The sequence below is a fragment of the Tiliqua scincoides genome, chromosome 3 (assembly GCF_035046505.1).
Source record: "Tiliqua scincoides isolate rTilSci1 chromosome 3, rTilSci1.hap2, whole genome shotgun sequence".
In the NCBI taxonomy this organism is placed as follows: Eukaryota; Metazoa; Chordata; class Lepidosauria; order Squamata; family Scincidae; genus Tiliqua; species Tiliqua scincoides.
The window spans coordinates 122,243,168-122,265,539 of NC_089823.1; the positions used below are offsets into that span (position 1 = coordinate 122,243,168).

Below are 22,372 nucleotides of genomic sequence, written 5' to 3' on the forward strand. Positions count from 1 at the left end.
TCTCTATCCACTCTGTCCACCCCCTGCATGGTTTTGTATGTCTCAATCATGCCCCCCCCAGGCGCCTCTTTTCTAGACTGAAGAGGCCCAAGCGTTGTAGTCTTTCCTCATAGGGAAGATGCCCCAGCCCAGTAATCATTTTGGTTGCTCTCTTTTGCACCTTTTCCATTTCTACTATGTCTTTTTTGAGATGCGGCGACCAGAACTGGACACACTACTCAAGGTGTGGCCTTACCATCAATTTGTACAGCAGCATTACAATATTAGCTGTCTTATTCTCAATGCCTTTCCTAATGATCCCATGCATAGAAGAAGCCCTCTTCACTTGCGCCGCACATTGGGTTGACACTTTCATCAAGCTGTTCACCAGTACTCCACGATCTCTCTCCTGATCTGTCACAGACAGCTCAGAACCCATTAGCCTATATGTGAAGTTTTGATTCTTTGCCCCAATGTGCATGACTTTACACTTACTTACATTGAAACGCACCTGCCATTTTGCTACCCATTCTGTCAGTTTGGAGAGATCTTTCTGGAGCTCCTCACAATCACTTCTGGTCTTCACCATTCAGAAGTTTGATGTCACCTGCAAATTTGACCACCTTGCTGCCTCAACCCTGTATCCAGGTCTACAGAATGAATATCCGTCGTCTGTCACACAAGCTCCTCTGGTCTGAGCAACCTCCCAACAGGAGAGTTCAATGGGCACCACCAAAGAAAATGTCGATCAGACACATTGAGGAAGACCTAAGGATCTGATGAGATAAGAAGCATCACCAACAATCTCAAAGAATGGAAGCATGTCAAGAATGACATGTGGATTCTAGCGTCACCTACAGCTGCATATTGGTTGAGAGGACAACCTGCTCCCCAAGCACAGAAGAGGGAAGAGGGTTGCAATTCTATACACACTTAACTGCAGGTAAGCCCCATTGACTATAATGTTACTTACTTCTGAGTAGATGTGCATAGGTTTGGGCCTTAGATGACCTCAGAAAGCTACCGTAGATACTTGCCTATAAGTCGATCCCACAGATAAGACAGGGGCAGGTTTTGAGCCAACAATCATGGAATTTTCTATGACCCTTGGATAAGTCGGGATTAAACTTAGGAGGGTGTCTGACTATAGTTTTGTCTGATTTTACCCAAAGCTAGATCCTGAAAACTAACCTACCACTAATTGTTACCTAAGAACTGTAATCTCTAATTTATTAAAAACATAGTAAAAGATCATAAGATACATTTTTATTCTTTTTAAATTCTGGTCTTCATCACCTTTTTGTAAACACTTTCAGAATAAGTGCACTGTAAACAACATACCAGTAGAACAGTGGTTCCCAACTTGGTATACATGTACTCCCAGGGACACTCAACAGGACCTTTAGGGCTACTTGCAAAAGAATGGAATAATGGCAGAAAAAGGCAGGTTGTGCTCCAGAATGCCTTGCAAGACAGGAATGCCTTGCAAGGACCAGCAAGGCAGGAAGGGAGGTAGCTAGTTGGCTGTGAAAGCCCCACCAATAGCTAGTTTTTGGTCATCAATTCAAGTATGAGCCGGTGATTGAAAACCAGCACAGTAATAAAGCTGAAACATAATATGGAAAGTGATCAAACCCCCAGAATTTCTCAGCACACTTCTGGTGCAAAACAGTGCAAAGGCGCAGAGTATTGATGAAAGAGAAAAGAGAAAACATTGTAATAAATACATGAAGTCTGGGCTTTCATAGAGAGGGGATGAGGGCTTGTATTATTAATTACAAACATTTTGCTAATGTTTGTAATTTCATATGAAGGGTACAATTTATGGAAATGGGCTGCCAAGGGATATGCAAGTGAAAAAGGTTGGGAACCACTGCAGGAGATCCATGAATCAAATCCACCGTTAAGGTGTCTGGTGTGTTAAGCCAGAAGCTCTACATACAACTGATAACACATAACTGAGAGTGTGCAATTCAATTCACAGCAGAGAGATGCAGCTGCATATATTTGCAACCCTTTTTACTCAGAAGTAGACCCACTGCTTTCCATGGGTGTTATTCTTAAGTAAGGGTGCATTGAATTGAATTGTGCTTCAAATGAAAAGGAGGATCCCTTCCTGGTGTTTCAAAAAACAGACCTGCTTTGCAAGCATTTGCAAAGCAGAACCAGGCTGCAGCAGAAGGAAGGAGAATGAAAGGTTAACTTTGGCTGGAATTTCCAGTTGCTGTAGAAACAAATGATCCCTGCCTGCCTGCTTGAGAAACTAAACTTTTCAGAGTTGAAAGGCTCTGTCCTCTGATTGACCCGGAGATAAGGTGAAGTGATAATTACTTGGCAAAAATTTTAGGTACTATAGGGGACTATCTAATGTACTTTTCTTAGCCTCAGCTTCCTGGATACAGTATGGGGATTACTTCTCATTTTACAGTGTGGTAGTAAGGACACCTTGTAAGGACTACAAGGTACTACTGGTGAAGTGCTCTATTTGTAAGGCAGTGTACAAATGCGTTATGTATTAAATTTGTGTTTAGTATGCACTTTTCAAGTTCAGTTGTGTTGTGAAATGCATGATAGTGAATGTAGCTGCATGTTCAATACAGTCAGTGTGTGCAATAAAGCAGTAGATATATGCGTGATTCACAACTTCGCCTTAAAAAAGTGGATCTTGCTGCTGGAAGCTATTTCATCCAAGAACAGTAAGTGCTTTTGGCATTTGGTCTCTCGATCCAACTCATCCCCTCTTTCAAATGAACAATGTCCTATTTCTCCCTCTGTTTGGGTATCTCATTTTTCTAAAATTTTCACCTCTCCTTGGCTGACATCAGCTCCTGTACACACACCCCATGATCTCCCTTTATGGCCTCCAGTTACTGAGGTGGTAGAGTTAATCTACTCCTTGAGGACTGGGAAAGCCCCTGGCCCGGAAGGCATATTGTGTGAAATTCTACCTCATGATCCTAGTTGGTGGTCTGATTCTTTAGCGAATCTTTTCACCCTGATAGATCAATCAGGGTCTTTCCCTGATTCCTGGTTATCCTCTACTCTTGTGCCCATCTAGAAAAAAGGTGATCACTCCTCTCCAGGCAATTACAGGCCAATTAGTCTCCTCTCTTCTGTGGGGAAACTCTTTGCCAAACACCTGCTGAACAGGCTATCCGCCTGGGCCCAGCTGAAGGCCTTGCCGGGGAGGGAACAAATAGGTTTTCGTTCGGGCTCTTCTACCCTTGACCACGCCTTTTTACTATCTTTTCTTGTAGAGAAATACTTAATCCATCACAAGGGCAAACTATTTGTGGCCTTCATTGACCTACGTGTAGCCTTCGACTCCATCAACAGGGAAATTTTATGGAGCAAACTAGCTTCATGGGGGATTGACCCCCGATTGCTGTTCTCCAACGGCTTCATTCTTCCAACTTTTGCCGGGTCCGTACTAATAGATCCGGATCCCTTTCGGATAGGATTTCAGTTACCAAAGGGGTGCGTCAGGGTTGTATTTTAGCTCCCCTCCTATTTAATTTATTCCTGGCTGATTTGTGCACCTGGCTGTCCCACTGTGATCAATTTGCCCCTACCCTTAATGGTGCTCCCCTCCCTATTTTGCTTTACATTGATGACGCCGTTCTGTTATCTATTTCTAGACCAGATCTGCACCATTTACTGACGGAGTTTCAATATACTGTTTATCAAATGACCTGGTGATTAACATGGAGAAGACCAAAATCTTCTCTCATGGAAGTCTCATGGAAAATTTGGTAACAATTCCTTTCAACAAGTAAAATTTTTCAAGTAGCTTGGGATCACTTTCCACCACTGCCTTAGTTGGTCTCTCCATAGGAAATTGGCCATTTCCTCAACAACACTTCACCTCAGTGCAATAGCCCGTTTCCACTTCAATTGCGGAAACCAATATATCCCTGCAGCCCTTCAGATATTTCAAGCAAAATCCCTTAGCCAAATCCTGTATGGAGTCCCCATATGGATTGAGGCCGTGAATAAAGAACTGGACCAGGTAGCGTCCACGTTTTTTAGGCGCGCCAAATTTAATTAGGTTATCGACCATGGCCTTGGAAATTGGGACCCATCTCCCTTCCACCATGGCATGGTCTTTAGCCTTCAAATTCTGGTTGCATCTCCATTTAAATTCCCAGCCTGATTCCCTTCTCTACGATCTCCTAAAAGATTCCTATACCTCTATTTGGTTCAGACTCCTCGAAGCCAAACTTCAATCCTTGGATATTACCCTAGAATCACTTGCCAACACTGGTCTCAATCAGGCCTATTCCACCACCAAGTCCAGACTTTTTGAAGTCGAAACCCAGTTATTTTCAAACATCAATCCCACCTGCTCCCCCGACTATTTTGGCCTATTGCCATCTTTCAACCGTGTTGCCAATTATTTTAGGAAACAAATCAATCCAAATAAGAGGCGGGCCTTTATGCTCGCCAGACTTAATATCTTTCCCTCCGCAGTCCTCGAGGGAAGATTCCATAATGTTCCATTGGATAGCAGGACTTCTAAATTCTGCTTCCTGGAACCTGATACGGTGGTTCATATTCTGTGTCATTGCCCTGCTCTTTGAACACTTTGTGATACCTTCCTAGATCCAATTCTGTCTGCCCTCTCTGGTTCACCTGAAGACTCCCCACGTTTCCTTTTGGAAGATAGTTCTGTGGCTACCACTGATTTGGTTGCTGACTATTTGTTAGCTGTTATAAGGAAAACATCCTTATGTTAATTAATTAATTAAAATCCTCATGCATTTCACCAACTTGAATTCAATGTTGTTATTTAGATTGTATTTATTTATTTATGTTGCCTGTGTCCTGCTTAAAATTCATTTTAATGCCAATAAAGTTTCTCGAAATCGAATTGATATGCATGATTCCAATATTAAATGCTTTTTGCAATAGTAAACACAATAATCTTGTTAGTATGTCCAATATTTGAGTACATTTTAGATGGAAGTTCAACCAGTATAAATGTAGATTTAAAAACAATGGTACTATAATGAGGAGAATAGAGCAAGTTCAAGATTGGGATTCATGTCCCCCATGAATTGCAAACAGCATATTTTCCCAAGGAGCACGCACAGAATTTTTAATTGGAACATATGCTTTCTAAGATGATTTTTTATGGTTATTCTTAAGGGACTTAATATTTTCCATAGAGAGTTAAGAAAAACAAGCTGTTTATATAGTGACACATTTAAGAAAATTAATCATCTATATTTTCACATAAATTTGTTTTACATAAATGGTTTTAGACACATTTAGGAAGCAAGATAGGTATAACTAGGTGTAAGACTTTGTACGTATCTTTTGAAGGATGCTCATCTGAAATGTGGATATTTGCCAGTGGTCTTTTGCACCAGTGTTGGATGACTTGATTTTTTTCCCTGAAAAAAATTATACCCTGAAATATGTCAAGATATTTGAATATGTACTTGGTTCAGTAATTTTTCCATGCACACTCTAGATTTTTCTACATAACAGGACAATTTATTACCAACTTTCCTTTTCCATTATGCAGGAGAATTTTGCCCTCCTAACCCCATCAGAAAATACATTCTCATATTATTTGGGCTTATCACTCCGATCTGGTCAGGTGGGACCATCTGTCAATTGAGTTCTCCTTGGGACACAGTCCCCCAGCTTGGCCTTGCCCAACATCTGAGAAGGCAGGTGTTAAGTACGGTTCAACTGATGTTTAGGGGTTTTCTTTTAACTTTTTCTTCAACTCCTCTTTTTCATGATTAGGAACACTAAGTTTGGAGACTTTCTGCTCATGTGGCTTCCCACACTGAGATTTTCTCTGATGAAGCTGAGAAAAACGTTGGATTCCTTCTTTTGGTGAAGGAAAGCAAAGGCATAAGCTAGTCTTCCTTCAGTTGCATCTCTTTCTCTGGGCTGCAAGCAGCAGCATAGATGCAGTGCATGTCTGGATGCAAAAGCCACGTGAATATCCTTATCTCTGAGTTTTTCCAAACACAGTACATTTTCTATCTCATAATATACGAGTTCAGAGTCTTGCACAGAGATTTTGAACATATGGCTGGAAAACTCACATGGTTGCCCTATCTGAGTTTTGCATTCTTGGAGAGGGTGACAATGCCGTAGGCTGTCTCTCAAGGGAGATCTCTTTTGCTAGAGCTTGCCCTTCCCTAGCTTCCCATTAAAGCCAAAAGCAATCTTCTTTCGTGTGATTGCAACTCTTTCTGCCCTACTTCAAGTCAGGAAAATAGTGAATTAATAACTGTCTCTAGTACCTAAGAGCACCGAGACTGATAATGTTGCATGCTTGGGGAGGGGGAGGGAAGGCGGGGAAACTTTTCAAACATTCATGTTGGATCAGAAGGTGAAACAATGTTTTGTTTTGTTTTTCAGGAAGAAATTGTTTCATTTTTGAGTTCATTAAATCTAAGAAAAGAACAGTTAACTTGTATCTGTTGCTAAGAGTTGTTGAGCAATTGGCATGCTCCTGACAGATTTAAAAAAATGCTTTTTAGCTTAGGTCAAACAGCTGTAGAGGCGTAGAAGAGACTGTTTCATCACTGGTGAGAAAACTACGCCTGATTCTCTGCTGCCTAATACAGCGAGAAACTGACATTGGTAATAGCCCTATGACCTCTTCTTCTGAGTTAACCGTCTGGAAAAATTAATAAAAAGTTGGTGAATGAGTTGCAGATAAAAATATAGCAATTTTAGGATGACACCTGTGTAGCATATTCACACTGCCATAACAACATTCTAGATCACCCCATAATGCCCATATTTTAAGATTAGCTACAAAATGTTTTGTTTCCAAAAATAGAATCCAAAAGTACAAGAAAAGACAAACTTTTTATTTTGATCTCTGATTAGTTCTGTACATTGTGGAACTACCCCCTTGGGAGGGCAGAATATACCAGAGATACATAGCCCAAAGCTGAAGACAGACAAAGCTCAGTACATTTTGCAAAAAGCTCATAATCCGAGAGAGAGAGAGAGACTATATATACTAAGTCAGAAGATGGGAGGAGAGTGAGCAGTGGTGGAGAAAGAGGAACTTGCAACTTAGTCCAGGATGCAGTGGAAAGTTCCAGTCCAGTTTAGTCCAGAGAATGAGGGTGATGTGATCACCACAATTGCTCTGATGCCAGGGAAGAAAAGCCACTAATTGCAAAACTGGAAGTGGCTATTTTAGCATTTTACAGCATTTTGGAAGCGTAGGGAGACCACAGGCTCCACAGGCCCTCCTGAGAGCCATAGTGACCCCCAGGTAAGTTTAAAAAAAAACTTTCCTCCCTGGTGGCAGTGCAATCGTGACACCTCCCCTTTCCCGCAAACACAGGTTCCCAAACTCTCCCTGAACTGCTGCCATAGAGGATATCTCAGGACCAGCAGATTCATGGGGGGGGGGGGTATTTCAAGTATTTACATCCTAAGCAATTAAGGCAGAGATTCCCAAAGTGTGTTGCAACGCCTTAAAGTGTCGTGGCACACTCACAGGTGTGTTGTGGGATGTCCCTGGTTCTCCTTCTGCACTGTCATCTTGGTTCTCATGAGATTTTGTGAGATGCAAGATGGTGATGCCGGACTGAGCCAGAAGAAGAGGCTGCAGGGTGTTGTGACCCAAGTACTTTTGGGAATCTGCATTTTTACAGATCATCTGCAACAATACTATTCTCCAGTGCTGCTGTTTCAAGGTCAGTCTCACAAATGGGAAGCTCCTTCTCTCAGGCAGGCAAGTCAGTCCCCCTCTGCTGAGGGGGAGGCGCTCCCATGATTTCCCAGACTGGCCTTGCCTTTGCAGGAAGAGGTTGGAGTCTTCTGTGGCTCATAGAGCCACCTTCAAATTTCTCAATTTTTTCAAGGGCTTTTTCGCCTGAAGTTCCTCAAACTGTACCTGGTCCTTTAATTGACAGCCAGGAAGCTGAAGGACCAAAAGAGTCTTTTGGCTTCTTTCTGTAACAATTATAAGCAATCTTCATAGGCAGCCCACATAGTGCCTTACAACACCTCCGCTTCAGTGTTGCTAGTCTCATGGACAGTTCCTCACCAGCAAGCACTTATGTGCCTCCCAAAATAGCAAAAAAATGAGGGTACTTTTGGAGTGGACTTGAATAAGTTTCTAAACTGCAATACCCTTCTCCACATTTTAAGTTGCTTTCAATTGGAATAGCTGGATGATGCCCCTGGTGTTCAGCGTTCCCTTTCATTCAGAAATCTTTTTTTTTTTTTTTCTGGAGTATAATCTAAATACATGAATACCTCATGTTGTGTCAGTCCTCAGATCCACTGATACAAAAGCAACAAAAAACCTCAAAGCCTCTCATATGTTTCAGATCAATTCTATGTCTTTGTTTGCAAATGTCTGGAAAACCATTCATGATCTTCTTGTAATTTATTTATTTAAAATACTTCTGCCCCACCTTTCCTCCATTGAAAGCAGATGCCCAAGGCAGCATACAATTTATAGTTAAAAATAAATAAAAATAAAAATACAATTGAAAATACAAAACTATAATAGGAAAAAGGGGACTACAGTGAGGGAGGGAACACTAATTGGAGGAGGGCAAAAAATATTCAAGGAACTGCACAGGAGGCAGACATCCCAAAAGCAAAATGAAACAAAAAAGTAAAAAGGACATAGTGGAAATGGAAAAGGTGCAAAAGAGAGTGACTAAGATGATTACTGGGCTGGGCACCTTCCTTATGAGGAAAGGCATACAAAATTATGCATGGGAAGGATAAAGTGGATAGAGAGATGCTCTTTACACTCTCACATAACACCAGAACCAGGGGACATCCACTAAAATTGAGTGTTGGGAGGGTTAGGACAGACAAAAGAAAATATTTCTTTACTCAGCGTGTGGTTGGTCTGTGGAACTCCTTGCCGCAGGATGTGGTGACGGTATCTGACCTGGATGCCTTTAAAAGGGGATTGGTCAAGTTTCTGGAGGAAAAATCCATTACGGGTTACACGCCATGATGTGTATGTGCAACCTCCTGATTTTAGAAATGGGCTATGTCAGAATGCCAATGCAAGGGAGGGCACCAGGATGCAGGTCTCTTGTTAACTGGTGTATTCCCTGGGGCATTTGTTGGTGCTGCTGTGAGATACAGGAAGCTAGACTAGATGGGCCAATGGCCTGATCCAGTAGGGCTGTTCTTATGTTATGTTCTTATATTCTTATTAAGACCTCGCCGAAATGCCATGAGGGTTAGATCTTAATTTCCTCAGTAGGGATTTCCATTACTGTAGTACCACTCCTGAGAAGGCTTGCCTTCGTGCTACCATCCCCCTAACTTGGGAGAAAGGTGGCACTTGCAGGAAAGCCCCCACAGATGACCTAAGAGGCAGACCAGAATATATGGGTGAAGGCGGTCCCTCAGATAACCTTTTTGGTGAAGGGCTTTAACAGTCAAAACCAGCACCTTGAATTGGGCCCGGAAACGAATCGGCAGCCAGTGCAGTCACCGAAGAATCGGTTCGACAGGATCAAACCACCTAGCTCCAGTAATCACCCTGTCCACCGCATTCTGAATTAGATGCAGCTTCTGAACCATCTTCAAGGGTAGCCCCATGTAGAGCTCATTACAGTGATCTAATCTTGAAGTCACTAGGGCATAGACCATAGTGGTCAGGTCCGATCAACTCAAGTATGGCTGCAGCTAGTGCACCAGCAGGAGCTGGGCAAATGCATCTCTGGCCACCGCTGTCACTTGGCTCTCCAGGGAAAGCTGAGAATCCAGGAGCATACCTAAATTGCGCTTCTGCTCCTGCAGGGGGAGTGCAACCCCATTCAGAACAGACATATAACTCAGTACCTGCCTCGAAGATTTCATGACCAAAAGGACCTCTGTTTTTTTCTGGATTCAGTCTCAATACTTCTGTATCACATGCTAAGATCTAAAGGCAAAATAAATGGCAACAACTAGGAAACTTGTTCCATGTTTTAGAATTTCTTTGACAATTATAGGATTCTTTAGGTTTGCAAAAATTTCTCTTAACTGTTTGGGAACAATCTAGGGCCTGTTCCAACTTTGCTACCCTTTTGGCTAATGTGTGAGCAATTTGTGTCAATTGGAAACTTTTTCCAGGACTGCATGTGCCTTGATAATTCAGTGCAGGTCATCTGAGGACCTCTGAATCTTGGGAATAGTTGTTCAGTTTTTTTTCAATAGAATGTTTAGGGAGCCAACTAAATTTTGTGGTTGGACACTCACTACATTATTTGCAGTGGGGTAAGAGTACTGCATTGTAAGTGGGTTTTGTACCAGTCATTTGGAAAGATGCACATGTAGAATTTTGGCCTGAACACATTGCTGTCCCCCTTCCCCAGCCCAGTGAAGCTGAAAGGTCAAGGCAAGCTGTAAGTATATGGAGCATAATTCATAAGCAAACATAATACCAAGGCTCCCAAAATCCTTAATTGATTTCCATCCCACTTTATTCCATGGGTCTCAGAAGGCTTGTTGTGTGTTTTCTACATGAAAAATGACACCTTGGACACCTTAGCAGTGGCAGACTTACACCTCCCCACTCCCGGGGCAAAGGGCCACAAAGCCGTTCCCCACCCCCGTGCGAGAGGCTGTTCCCTAACTGTGGAGTGTGATGGAGCCTCATGCAACCATAGGACGAACTAGGGAGGCCTTCCGCGTCTTCCCCGTGCTCTTAAACTGCACTTCCAGAAAACCAGAAGTGCAGTTTCCAACTGTGTTGGGAGCCTCAGTGAGGCTTCCTGAGCCTCACTGAATTGCACAGAATCAGCACCCAGAGTTGTGCAGACTCGGCACCCAGGGCATTTTGCCCTGTTTGCCCAGTATGAGGTCTGCTGCTGCACTTTAGGTTGGTAGCAGAGAAAGCTGCTAACTTTTTCAGTGAAGACATGGCAGCTATATTAATTCTAGGCCTCAATTTCTAACCTTTTTCTTTAAATTCTGTACCACTGAAGCTGGAAAAGTATATTCTTAATTTGCAATTTTCATGCATTTTGACAAATGAACGAAAGTTGTGTCTTAGTTCACCATGAACCAACAGTTTTTTAAAATCATGGAATCTTCCACATGGCAGGACATCCTGTTCTCCATAATTTTAATTGTATTGGAGTCTAAGCTATTTGTCTATTTGCTGATTTTATTTTAATTGCTGACTTTATTTCCTTTTTTTAATCTATTGTTACATTTTATTTTTTTGCTTTTATTGTGAGCTACCTTGGGATTATTTTGCAGAAGACAGAGTAAAACTCTCCTTGACAAAATACTTGTATGTTACTGTTACTACATGGAGTTTCTGGTGATACATTTTGATTTTTATATCAGATGAAAGAGGTGGATACTCAAGACTACTGATTTTTTTTTTAATATTGAACCTTATTTGCATTGTAACTGTTCAAAGTTGCATTTAAATATCATTTGTAGGAATAAATAATCCTTATCAGGAAGTGCTTTCTTAAATTGCATACAAGATCAGAATGTCATTGAAGCTCTTTCCAAAACTTTATTTACCGTAAAAGTCACATTTGTTGCTTCCATTTTCTAAAAATTAAAAATTGTATTTTAATCTTTGTTCTAAGGTGCTTTGGACATCCCATCTTTGAGAAGAAAGGTGGGATATGGTTTAAATAAGTCCTTATTTTACACTACCTTGCTTTATAATTTATTGAGCAAATTTTAACTGACTATGAGCAATCAAGATATTCTTGCTATGAAAATGGTATGTTCCATCATAGCAGATTATTGCTAGCCATCTTTTTTGGTGCTACCACTAATATATGGTACAATAAAGTTGGAATTTAAAATATGCTATTTCAGTTTCATTGGCAATATTTAATTAGAAAATTGCCATTTTCTGATAATGCTTCCTTGTGAACCATAAAGATGACACCAAATTCTAAAATGAAGCATCTGTATCTTCTAAGTGCCAATTGATCAAAATGTGTTCCTTGGTCTCTTAATGATGGAGGTCTCTGTGGCTCTGCCCTTAAATGTTATTTTTCCTGTCTCATTGTTTCCTGAGGGGAAACTGCTCCTGCTTTTTTCCTCTGTCTGTCCAGTCCCTTAGGACTCTGGTATTGGCCCTGTGATATTCTTTCTCTGCATGCTACCCCGAGTGACCTTCCAAAATCCCATGTTTTTCAGTACCATCTATACATTAACAATAGTAAGCTGTACTGTAATATCCCAGAACTTTGTTGCTCTCTCCAATTCCACATTTCCAACTGCTTATGAAACATTTCAACCTAGATGCTTTAAGGTTGTCTTAGATTAAATAGGTTGAAGACTGAATGTCTTATTTTTCCCCCTGTTCCCCGCAAGCCTTCCTCACCTCAAATGCGCTCCATATCCATTGACAATGTCAGCATCCACCCTTTGGAACAGGTACATAATCTTAGGTTTATCTTTAACATCTTTCCCCTTTATTTCCCATATTCACTCTGTTACCAAATCATGCCACTTCAACCTTTATAATATTGCTAGAATCCTATACTTTCTGCCTTCTCAGCAGAAATTCTAGTCATCTCTCACCTTGATAACTGCAAGTTTTGATTACGTAAATGTTTTAATTATGGCACAAGCCATTTTGAACTGCCCTCTGCGCTGAAAAATCAGTATATGGCTCTTCTCTAGCTACTAATTCGTTCATATCACTTACCTCATGAATCCCATCAGGCCCCTGCCTTAAATCCCTTAATGTGCTCCCTGCCTGCTCCTGAATTTAACAGGACAAGGAGCAGGACAATGAGCAGGGCAAGCTCATTGTCCTTAGTTTCAAAACCCTGTATATCCTCTCCCTTCTCATCATGCTATGCTCCTGTTTCTGCCCTTTGTCATTTCCTTCTTTTCTATGAATTTTTGTGGTGGGTTGAGGCCACCTTCGTGGTGTTGGAGGCCTTTCTTGGCAACCCACACCACAGGTCTTGGAATGGCCTTCAGAAACTTCCGTAAGCCACTTGCAGTTTTTGGAAGTAAACAGAAAGTATCTTCTGAAAACTGGGCTTAAAGAATCTTCCAAAGGCCATTCCAAAACCTGCAGAGGCTTGTAGAGTGGGTCACCAGGCTGGGAGAAACCTTGGTAAGTAATAGGGCTTCTGGAATGGCTCATATTTGGAGACAAACCAGCACAAGGGCAGTCAGCAGGTTCCAGATCATGACCTGCTGTGCTTGGGCTTGCAACCCACACTTTGGGAACTACCATATTATGACACTTGCCAGAGAGTTATATTTGCTGTTTAAGATGAGAACAGAACCAACCCAGGGCTCCTAAATGCTAGTTGCATTAACTGTGTCCCACACTCTTGCATTCTGGTTTTGGTTTGCACACCTTCTGGTTCCTCCACTGTTTGATATTCCTCCCTCATCTCGTAAAACAAAACGAGGTACATAAAAAAATAGCAAAACTTTAAGAGAAAGGTTAGCTTCAGCTTTCGTGTTACTTCTCAAGGCATTCGTTTGGCATAGATCACTATTACTGTCATCTTACTGAGAAGAAAATGAGTGGCTAATTATACTTGAAAGGGGACTGCTCTGTATTTCAGTAAGCTGTTACCTTTGAGACGGAAGTTAGAAAAGTTCTATTTCTCTTCAGTAAATATGTGACACTGTGCACAGAGTCATATCTACCTTACATGCTACTTGCAGTGAGGAGTGTGTAAATGTGCCATATCAGAACTCGGGGACATGTCTGACGCACAATTAAAGGAACAATTATTCACAATTCAAAGAACTTGTGTCAAAACACAACCATCATGTTGCCCTCTTTCCACCAACAGCAGTTCGTCAAAACCAAGGGACCTGGGCAATTGCAAGTAGTTCAAGTTTAATATTTCACTGCAGTGCTCTGCTAATACACAGGCACTGCTCCAGTATCTAAGAGATGCACCTTCCCAGAAGGTTTGTATGAATAGACTGATGTTGATTGTAAGCACTGTGAATTAACATACAGGTAAGAAAGGCAGGGTACAAATATCTTAAATAAAATAGGATTCAGAAATCAAGGACTTTGGGGATGCTAATTGCTTTGCAGACTAGAGTGGCAGCTGGGGATGTCAAAAGTTAATACTCCTAGACGTGGTTAATACTTCATCCTGTTACCCTTTTTTGTTCAAAATGAGAATTGTCTGGACTATTGTTACTACAAGGGGACTGATGGAAGCCAGATTGTATGTATAAATGACTTAGGGCCCAATCCTATCTAACTTTCCAGCAGTTTCCTATCTAACTTTCCAGGGGGTGCAGCTGCAATGCAGCCCCAAGGAAAGGGAACAAATGTTCCCATACCTTGAGGAGACTTCTGTGACTGCATCCCCATCACAGGATGCAATGCATGCCCCTTTAGTATGGCTACACCAGCACTGGAAAATTGAATAGGATTGTGCCCTTATACAAATTAAAGGCAGTGCTGCTAGGTTAAAATGAACTCTTCTCGGAACACAGGGATTTTGGAAACATAACAAGCTTCACACACCAGATAACTAGAAGAATGGCACATCTCTGCAATAAGTTACTTATATAAACACTTCTCGTAAATTTGGAGTTCTATAGTACAGGTATAACCTAATTATCCACGGATTTTTCACCCACGGTTTTATCTCAACACAATGAGAAGGGCCCTTTCAATTAAAGGAAAATAGCCTCGTTAATGCGCAAGAGGGCAGCCAGCCAAGAGGGCAATCCATCAGTCATTCTCTCTCCAGTCACTTAAGACAGCTTCACTCCAAGGCAAGCGACCCGTCCCTTCCCCCTGAGCATATGAAAGTAAGATCATCATTTTGCTCTAGGAGGGGTCACTGGCTGGAGTGAAGCCTTTCTGAGTGCATGGTGAGAGATTGATTGATGGATTGTCTGCCTAATTACTGTGTCTTACATCACAAAGGTCAGCAAGGCTGTTTTTAAATCACCTAAGCAAAGGGACATTGTTTTTTAAATGGATTCGCTTTAATGCAATTTTTGTCATCCACATGAGTTCTGGGAACAGAACCTGCACGAATAATGAGACTCCACCTGTACTTTGAAGAGGCAACCTGTAGGCTCATTAGTTTTGATGTGCAAACTGTGAGTGCAGGAACCTGGGATAAACAAGCTGTAAGCAAAGGCCTCCAGTAAGCACAGAAAAGAGTTCTACAATGAAACTACAAATTGTGTATTTGGTGGCTAGGCATCTGCTTCCCTGAACCGTTTTCGATTGGAGTTTGGCCTTTTCAGGGTCCACCCAATTTCTTAATGGATCCATAGGTTTTTGCCATGGTGTTCCCATATGCCCCTTCCACTTATGCAACATATTGGAAGAAATGGGGGTGAGAAGGCAAGGCTTGAGCAACCAGGGCACAACCTACATACCAGGGTGTTGCTGCATCTGCTCACTGTAAACAATGGCAAGTGTAGGCCTAGTTCTTATAAGTGTAAGTACTGGATTACAGGGAGAGACTGTCATGACTATACAGGTGGCCCTCATCTGCGGATTCAGGACCTGCAGATTTCATAATCTACTGGTTCGAAACCTGTGGGAGAGGGCCCATGTGGACTCTTCTGGAGCTGTGCTCCATTCATGTCTGAAGGGTGTTCTGAGCCCCACAGCATCCACCTGCAGCCTTTGCGGACCTCAGAATGCCTGTTTCGGGAAAAACAACACTTCTGGTTTCTCAGGATACTGAAGTGGTGTTTGTATACCTTTTAAAGGCATATGAACACTTGAGGTTTCTCAGGAAACTTGAAGTTCTGTTGTTTTGCCCAAAATGGGCATTCTTAGGCCTACAGAGGCTTTGGGCAGATGTGGGTGGCCTCTGCAGGGCTCAGAACACCCTCCAGATGTGACCAGAGGTTTTAAGGAGCCCAAATCTACAAATTTTGGCATTCATCATCCATGGAACATCATCAACATCCATGGAACCAACGCAAATGGATACCAAGGGCCAACCTGTATACTCCTCCATACAAAACAAAATCCTACACTCAAGAAGCCTTTTGGGAAGAGAGGTTCCTGCCAACTTTTTTCCTGACAGATCATTTTACTATGTTCTGGGTTATGTGTGGTAACATTATTTGCCCGGAGCTAAAATCGGATTTGCAAGAGTTCTGATTGGTCCAACATTCTGAGCTGACTGAGCATGACTCAGCAGAACTGAGAGATGATTGGCGGATCTTTCTATAAAATTGGGCTGGGTCTTTGCTCTGAGCCCCTTGAGGAGTATGCCAAGGGGAAATTCTGCCGCTCTGGACATCAAGACAATGTAACCTGTACAAATGTAACCTGTACATAGGCATGTAAGTAATGAAGACCTACCTAGCTTTCTTATTTTCTGAAACTTCCTTAGTTGCCCTTAAGAAGCCCACATTGATGGGTGGCAGCTTCTGATGTACTAACTTCAGTTATTAATAAAGCATTTAGTCTGATTTTGGAGTGGTATCTTCTCAGGATGACGTTGGAATGACTGAATAGAACCTGAAGGCTTGCGAGGCAAGCGCAGATGGATTTGGGGCAGCCCAGATCCCTTCACACCATTAACCATTTCTGTATGCAAATACATAGTCATGTAGTTCACAACTCCACTTCAGAATTGGGCTGCCTGTTGTGTATAATATTTGTTTTGAATTGTTTGGCATTTGTTTGACAATGTGAGCCTAAATCAGAGATTGTTTAGTGAATGAATACTAGCTAGGCTATCATATTGACCATGTATGCATAGGTTAGAGCTTTCCATTCGTCCAGTGCCACATTTCCTTGAAAAGAATCTGTTCTATTTCAAAGTTCTTCTGCAGCTGACCTTTCAGTCTAAGTTTCTGAAACCAGAAACAGTCCAATGTTGGTAGAATGTTTCCTGACATAATTCATACCTTCTCTTGAAGTATTAGTGTTTAGATTTGAACTTGCTACATGTAAAGGAATGTACTGGTGCTGGCAATTAGTTTTGCCTGTTCCATGTTGTTTACAAAATAGTATCTTGTAGAATAAATATTTCCACCCACTGTTTCTGTCTGCTTTACTTGACACATCTTGGAACTTTACTCCATAATTATGTAGCCTTTCAAAATCCTGGAACTACTTAGGTAAATCATTCTGGGTTGGAATGAGCTTTGCAGAGTTTGGGTTTATGAAGTCAAGCTACGATTTTGTGTTAATCATTTGCTATCACAGATTCCCTGGCTTCAGTCTCTTTGTCACACTTGAGAAGAAATTGACTGGACCAGGAGGCAGCAATGTTTCTCTTACCCACTCCTTCCAGTGGTCCAGTAGTGTTGATTGCAAAGTAGGGTAGCATAATGTGCTTGGAAGGCTGTGCAGCAATCTGCTGGAGCACATCTATCCTTCCCTCACCACCCATTTTCAGTTCAAAGCAGCGCCTCAGCTGAATGCAGCCCAGGACCCTATAAAGAAGATTGTAGAAAGAAGCCCATTGGGGAAAGTATTGTTAGTAAAACCTTTTCACTTTCCTCTTCTTGTAGGTTTTTTGTTTTTACAGTTTTCTTAATATCTGTGTGGAGAGCCAGGCACACACACAGATTCTGGTATTGCATTGAACCAAGCATTCAGTTGTTCTTGCAGCCACTTAAAAATTCAGAGAATCTTAATGTGTGGTGAAAATTAGTTCATTACAAAACTGGTGACTGCAAGGCAGTGTGCATAGATTACAAGTAGGGTTACCAACCAGCCAGAAAAAGTACCCTAACCTCCTTTTATGCATTTAATTTTAATTTCTTGTGAGGCAATCATCAGGTGAAGCTTCTGACAGCATGAAGGCAAACATTGCCTCTATTAAGTATCTTACAGCTGCTTCAGACTTCAAGCTCCTGTAAAAGGTACAGCTGTAGCAGTATTTACAAGGGGAATCCAAGCTGCACTGAGTAACACACTTGGGGGAAGACACCACCACTGGCCAAAATTGTGAAAATCTTGGTATTTTCAAATAATACCATCATGTTATATATCATTTGATGTGGAATTTCATGCAGAATGTAATGAAACAAAGTACGTTTAGATATCTGTATTCATTCAAATGATATGGCCAAATAACCAGGAAAGGAAAACACAACTGCCTTACGTAACAAGTGGATTTTTTGACTCAATACTGACCAATGAGATTGATTGTTCCAAGAGCCAATGAGGTATTGTTATGACATAGAAGGGAACCAATAAAATGTTAGTATGAGTCAACTCTGATCCATGGAAATACTAGAACTCTTATTCAGTAGTGCATATCATCAAGTTGGTTACTGGTTTTCTGTTGGTTACCAATCTGTTGGGTGACCTGTACTGTTCTGTATTAAAATAAATAAAATGAATGGGGAAGACACCAACCCTAGTGTACCACTGCATTTAGGTTGTGTGTATGACATTGTAACTTATTCTGTATGGTCTGGTACAGAAGGAGGTTCATCGTGGGGTTGATGCAGTGAGTTCTCACACCAGGTGATGAAAACCAACTTTGTGAACTTTTCTGTGAAAAGCGGTATATAAATACTGTTAATAATAATTATTATAATAACAACCATAGTGACACCTCTGAGCTGTAGTGGCTGACTGAAATCTTGGTAACCTTATCTACAGATTAAACAGATAATTAGGTAAAACACTGACCCCACAGTAAAATCCTAAAGTAAAAATAGGGTTCTTTGAGTTGTCAAAACCAGTTACCTGGAAGTAATTTGGTATCTTAACACATCAATTTATAATGTGAGTTGCCTAAAGATACTCTTCCATGGCTTATATGTAGTGTTGATTTTAAAGCAGCAATTAAAGAAGTTTGAGATACTATAACTGTAGCATAACAAATTTCCTTTTACATTCTTGTCTGGCTGGACAGTTCTGTCTGTGGGGTTGTTGCTTTAGACTTTCCTAATTGAAGAAATTCACTCCCTTGGCTTGGCATGGCATGATTTTTTGGCAGGAATTTGAGGTATTGTAGACTAATGTAGATACCACATTTCTAACAAATGGAAAACTGTGTTTTTTTTAAACCTGCTGTAGGCAAAATAAAGTGTTGAATGATGTCAAATGACCTCTCTTGCAAGTTCAGAAGTTTCTTGTATGATTATAACATGAAATTCTAATTATTTGCAATAGAAATGTAAATAAGGTGGCACCAAGCCTTATTTGCAAAGACTAATGAAAGCTGTTGACTGTAATCAGAGAGATGCAGAGCAACAGGAGCAATTCATTAGGAAAAATGTGGCTGGCAAACAGCAACTGCATGCCAGTTCAAACCTTTTAGTTTTTACATCAAAATATATACTGTGTTTGCTGTGGTAAATGATGATTAATAACTCCCTTTATGAGGAGAGTAAGCCGTGATAAGACATTGCAGCCCAGTTAATCCTGCCAACTTCTGTAAAATATCTACAGGGTATATGTCATTCTTGGCTTTGCTATGGATAGCTAAAGATGTTTGCCGTATTATGTTGATTAAACACATTTTAATTGTGAATTGCTTCCGATGCATTGCAGTTCAACGTATTAAATACATGCTTATTGAAGTCTTATTGTTTCAAGCAATAGGAGTTTGCTATAATGTCTGGAAATAGTTTGTGATACAGTGTGTACATCTGAGATTTAAGACGTATTGAATACAATGAACCCAATTTATTGTCTGTCTGCTCTTATTAAATATACTAAAAATGATCAAATGCCAGATCATTTTTTAAAATGTGCATTTCTGGAATGCAATTTTATTTTTGAATTTTTTTTATTTCTTTCCAGGTAAAAGTGGGTTGCCCTTGCCTTCAGAGGGGCTGCTAGGGGTTAGGCCTGCTTGGTGGAGGTGCCAACCTTATGGAGTGCCCTCCCCATGAGTGCCCAGTTGACTTACTGTACATTCCTTAAGGAGATGTATAAAGACCTGGCTTTTTGATTCAGCTTCTGGACAGTAGTAATTATGCAAACTGAAATTCACATGCTGCTCTGCTTTGAATTTTTTTATTATTATTGCTATATTCTTGAATGTTCCTCTGGAAGATTTGCTATCAGCTGAATGTTGAATGTTGCTATCAGTAAATAAACAAATTTGAATACAAATTTGAATACAACTTGGATTAGTTTTCATGCTGATTGTAAAGATTCCAATCATTTTTCTAGAGTCTGATGAAAATAGGGATGTGCAGCATAATTATGTAGTCGGAAAAGGAAGACTGGAGCACAAAACTAATAATTGTGCTAATTGGATGGAACACAGATGCATTAATTCATTTTAAAGATTTATATGCCACCTTGCTGATGCCAGAGCAAATGCTTAAGGTGGCTTACAACTCAAGACTAAAAATATACAATACATAAAATAGTAAATACAATCATAAGGGCAACAACAAATTGGAGGAGCGCAACTATTTATAACCATAGAGACACAGGGACAGACAATGACACATCACCCAAATGTAAAAGAATAAAAATGTTTTGAGCCTTTGCTGAAGGATGATGAAGGAGGGAAAGTTAATAGTTTCTCTGATAGGGAATTCTACAGTTGTGGTGCCACTACAGAGAGGGCTTGCCCCCATGCCATCATAATATGGGGAATTTCCAGTCAAATATGCTAAGGCAAAGTATAGCAGCAAATAGGGAGCAAGGGAAAGAGAGCCTAAACTGCAGTTTAGCCCCTTTGCTAATTTAAGAAAGGTCTAGCTTAGCAAAACTATCGGCTCAATCCTAACTAATTTTCTGTGCCACAATGCAGCAGCACTGAAATGATCTCTGCTGTATCCAGTGGAGAGGCTAGTGGAGGTCTCCCTAAGCCTTATGGCACATTAGCAACAGTAGTCAGTTTAGGATTACACTGTACTTTTTGCCTCTGCATGAAGAATACTTAGATTTCTAACACCCTGGAGATTGTTATACTGCAGCCCACTCCTGATCCCTTAACCATGGTTAAATTATCACATCTGGAGATTGGAGACTGTGTTATACTGCAACCCACTCCTGATCCCTTAGCCATGGTTAAATTATCACATCTGGAGGAGATAGCATGGGGGAGTCAACATGGCAGACTGAACTTTCCAGTTTGGGAAAGCACCAGGAGACTTTAACCCAGCTGCTGTTGCCAGCTGGCAGCTGAGGACTTCCCTGGATTAAAACAAGAAAACAAGAGATTACCTACAACTCTTTGGAGGTTGCTCCTTTTGGGGGGTATTTCTGGCGAAGACTGGGAAATCCCTCTTTAGTTTGAGTGACGGAAGAGAAGGACAATCATCTAGCTTGGGTCTTCAGTGGCGAGACAAAGCCTAACTGTTCCCCCGAAACTTACTACTTTCGCTTTTGCAAGTGCCAGAGAAGTGTAAGATTTATAGAGATTGTTTGGACATTCAAGATAAGACTGCCAATTAAAGAACTTTAAAGAATTTTAATGAGATTTAGATTTAGATGAAAGTTTTACTCACGGGTCGGAAGGAATGGAATCGGGGGGAGTGTGCGTAGCAAGCAAACTGACGAAGAGATGTGTTTTGAAAGCTTCTAACAGCTGAATGGTCTCCAAGTGCTTTATTAGGATGTTTTTATATTGATTAATGACTTTTTATTGACTTTAATGATTACGATATCTGGGATGTTTATTTTTACTTTTATATGTTATAACTTACAAATTTCAAGTAAATGAAATTTACAACGGAAGAACTTAATTATTAAACATAGAGTGTTATAAACTATAGAGCAGTGTTTCTCGAACTGTGGGTCGGGACCCACGAGGTGGGTTGCAAGCCAATTTCAGGTGGGTCCCCATTCATTTCATTATTTCATTTTTAATATATTAGACTTGATGCTACCATGGCATGTGACTGCAAATGTTACAGACCTGTACCTCTAACAGACTACAATCGCAGACCCTCGACCATAAGTCGATCCCACAGATAAGTCGAGGGCAGGTTTTGAGTCAACAATCATGGAATTTTCTATGAACCTTGGATAAGTCGGGATTAAACTTAGGGGGGTGTCTGACTATAGTTTTGTCTGATTTTACCCAAGGCTAGATCCTGAAAACTAACCTACCACTAATTGTTACCTAAGAACTGTAGTCTCTAATTTATTAAAAACATAGTAAAAGATCATAAAGTACATTTTTATTCTTTTTAAATTCTGGTCTTCATCACCTTTTTGTAAGCACTATCAGAGTAAGTGCACTGTAAACAACATACCAGTAAAACAGTGGTTCCCAACTTGGTATACATGTACTCCCAGGGACACTCAACAGGACCTTTAGGGGTACTTGCAAAGGAATGGAATAATGGCAGAAAAAGGCAGGTTGTGCTCCAGAATGCCTTGCAAGACAGGAATGCCTTGCAAGGACCAGCAAGGCAGGAAGGGAGGTAGCTAGTTGGCTGTGAAGCCCCACCACTATCTAGTTTTTGGTCATCAATTCATGTATGAACCAATGATTGAAAACCAGCACAGTAAAAAAACTGAAACATAATATGGAAAGTGATCAATCACCCAGAA

General features: G+C 40.9%; 1 protein-coding gene across 1 annotated transcript in view; it reads left to right on the top strand.

Moving 5' to 3' along the window:
- Positions 1-22,372, top strand: part of DIAPH3 (diaphanous related formin 3) — a 160,698-nt gene that overhangs the window by 114,575 nt on the left and 23,751 nt on the right. The window lies entirely within an intron of this gene.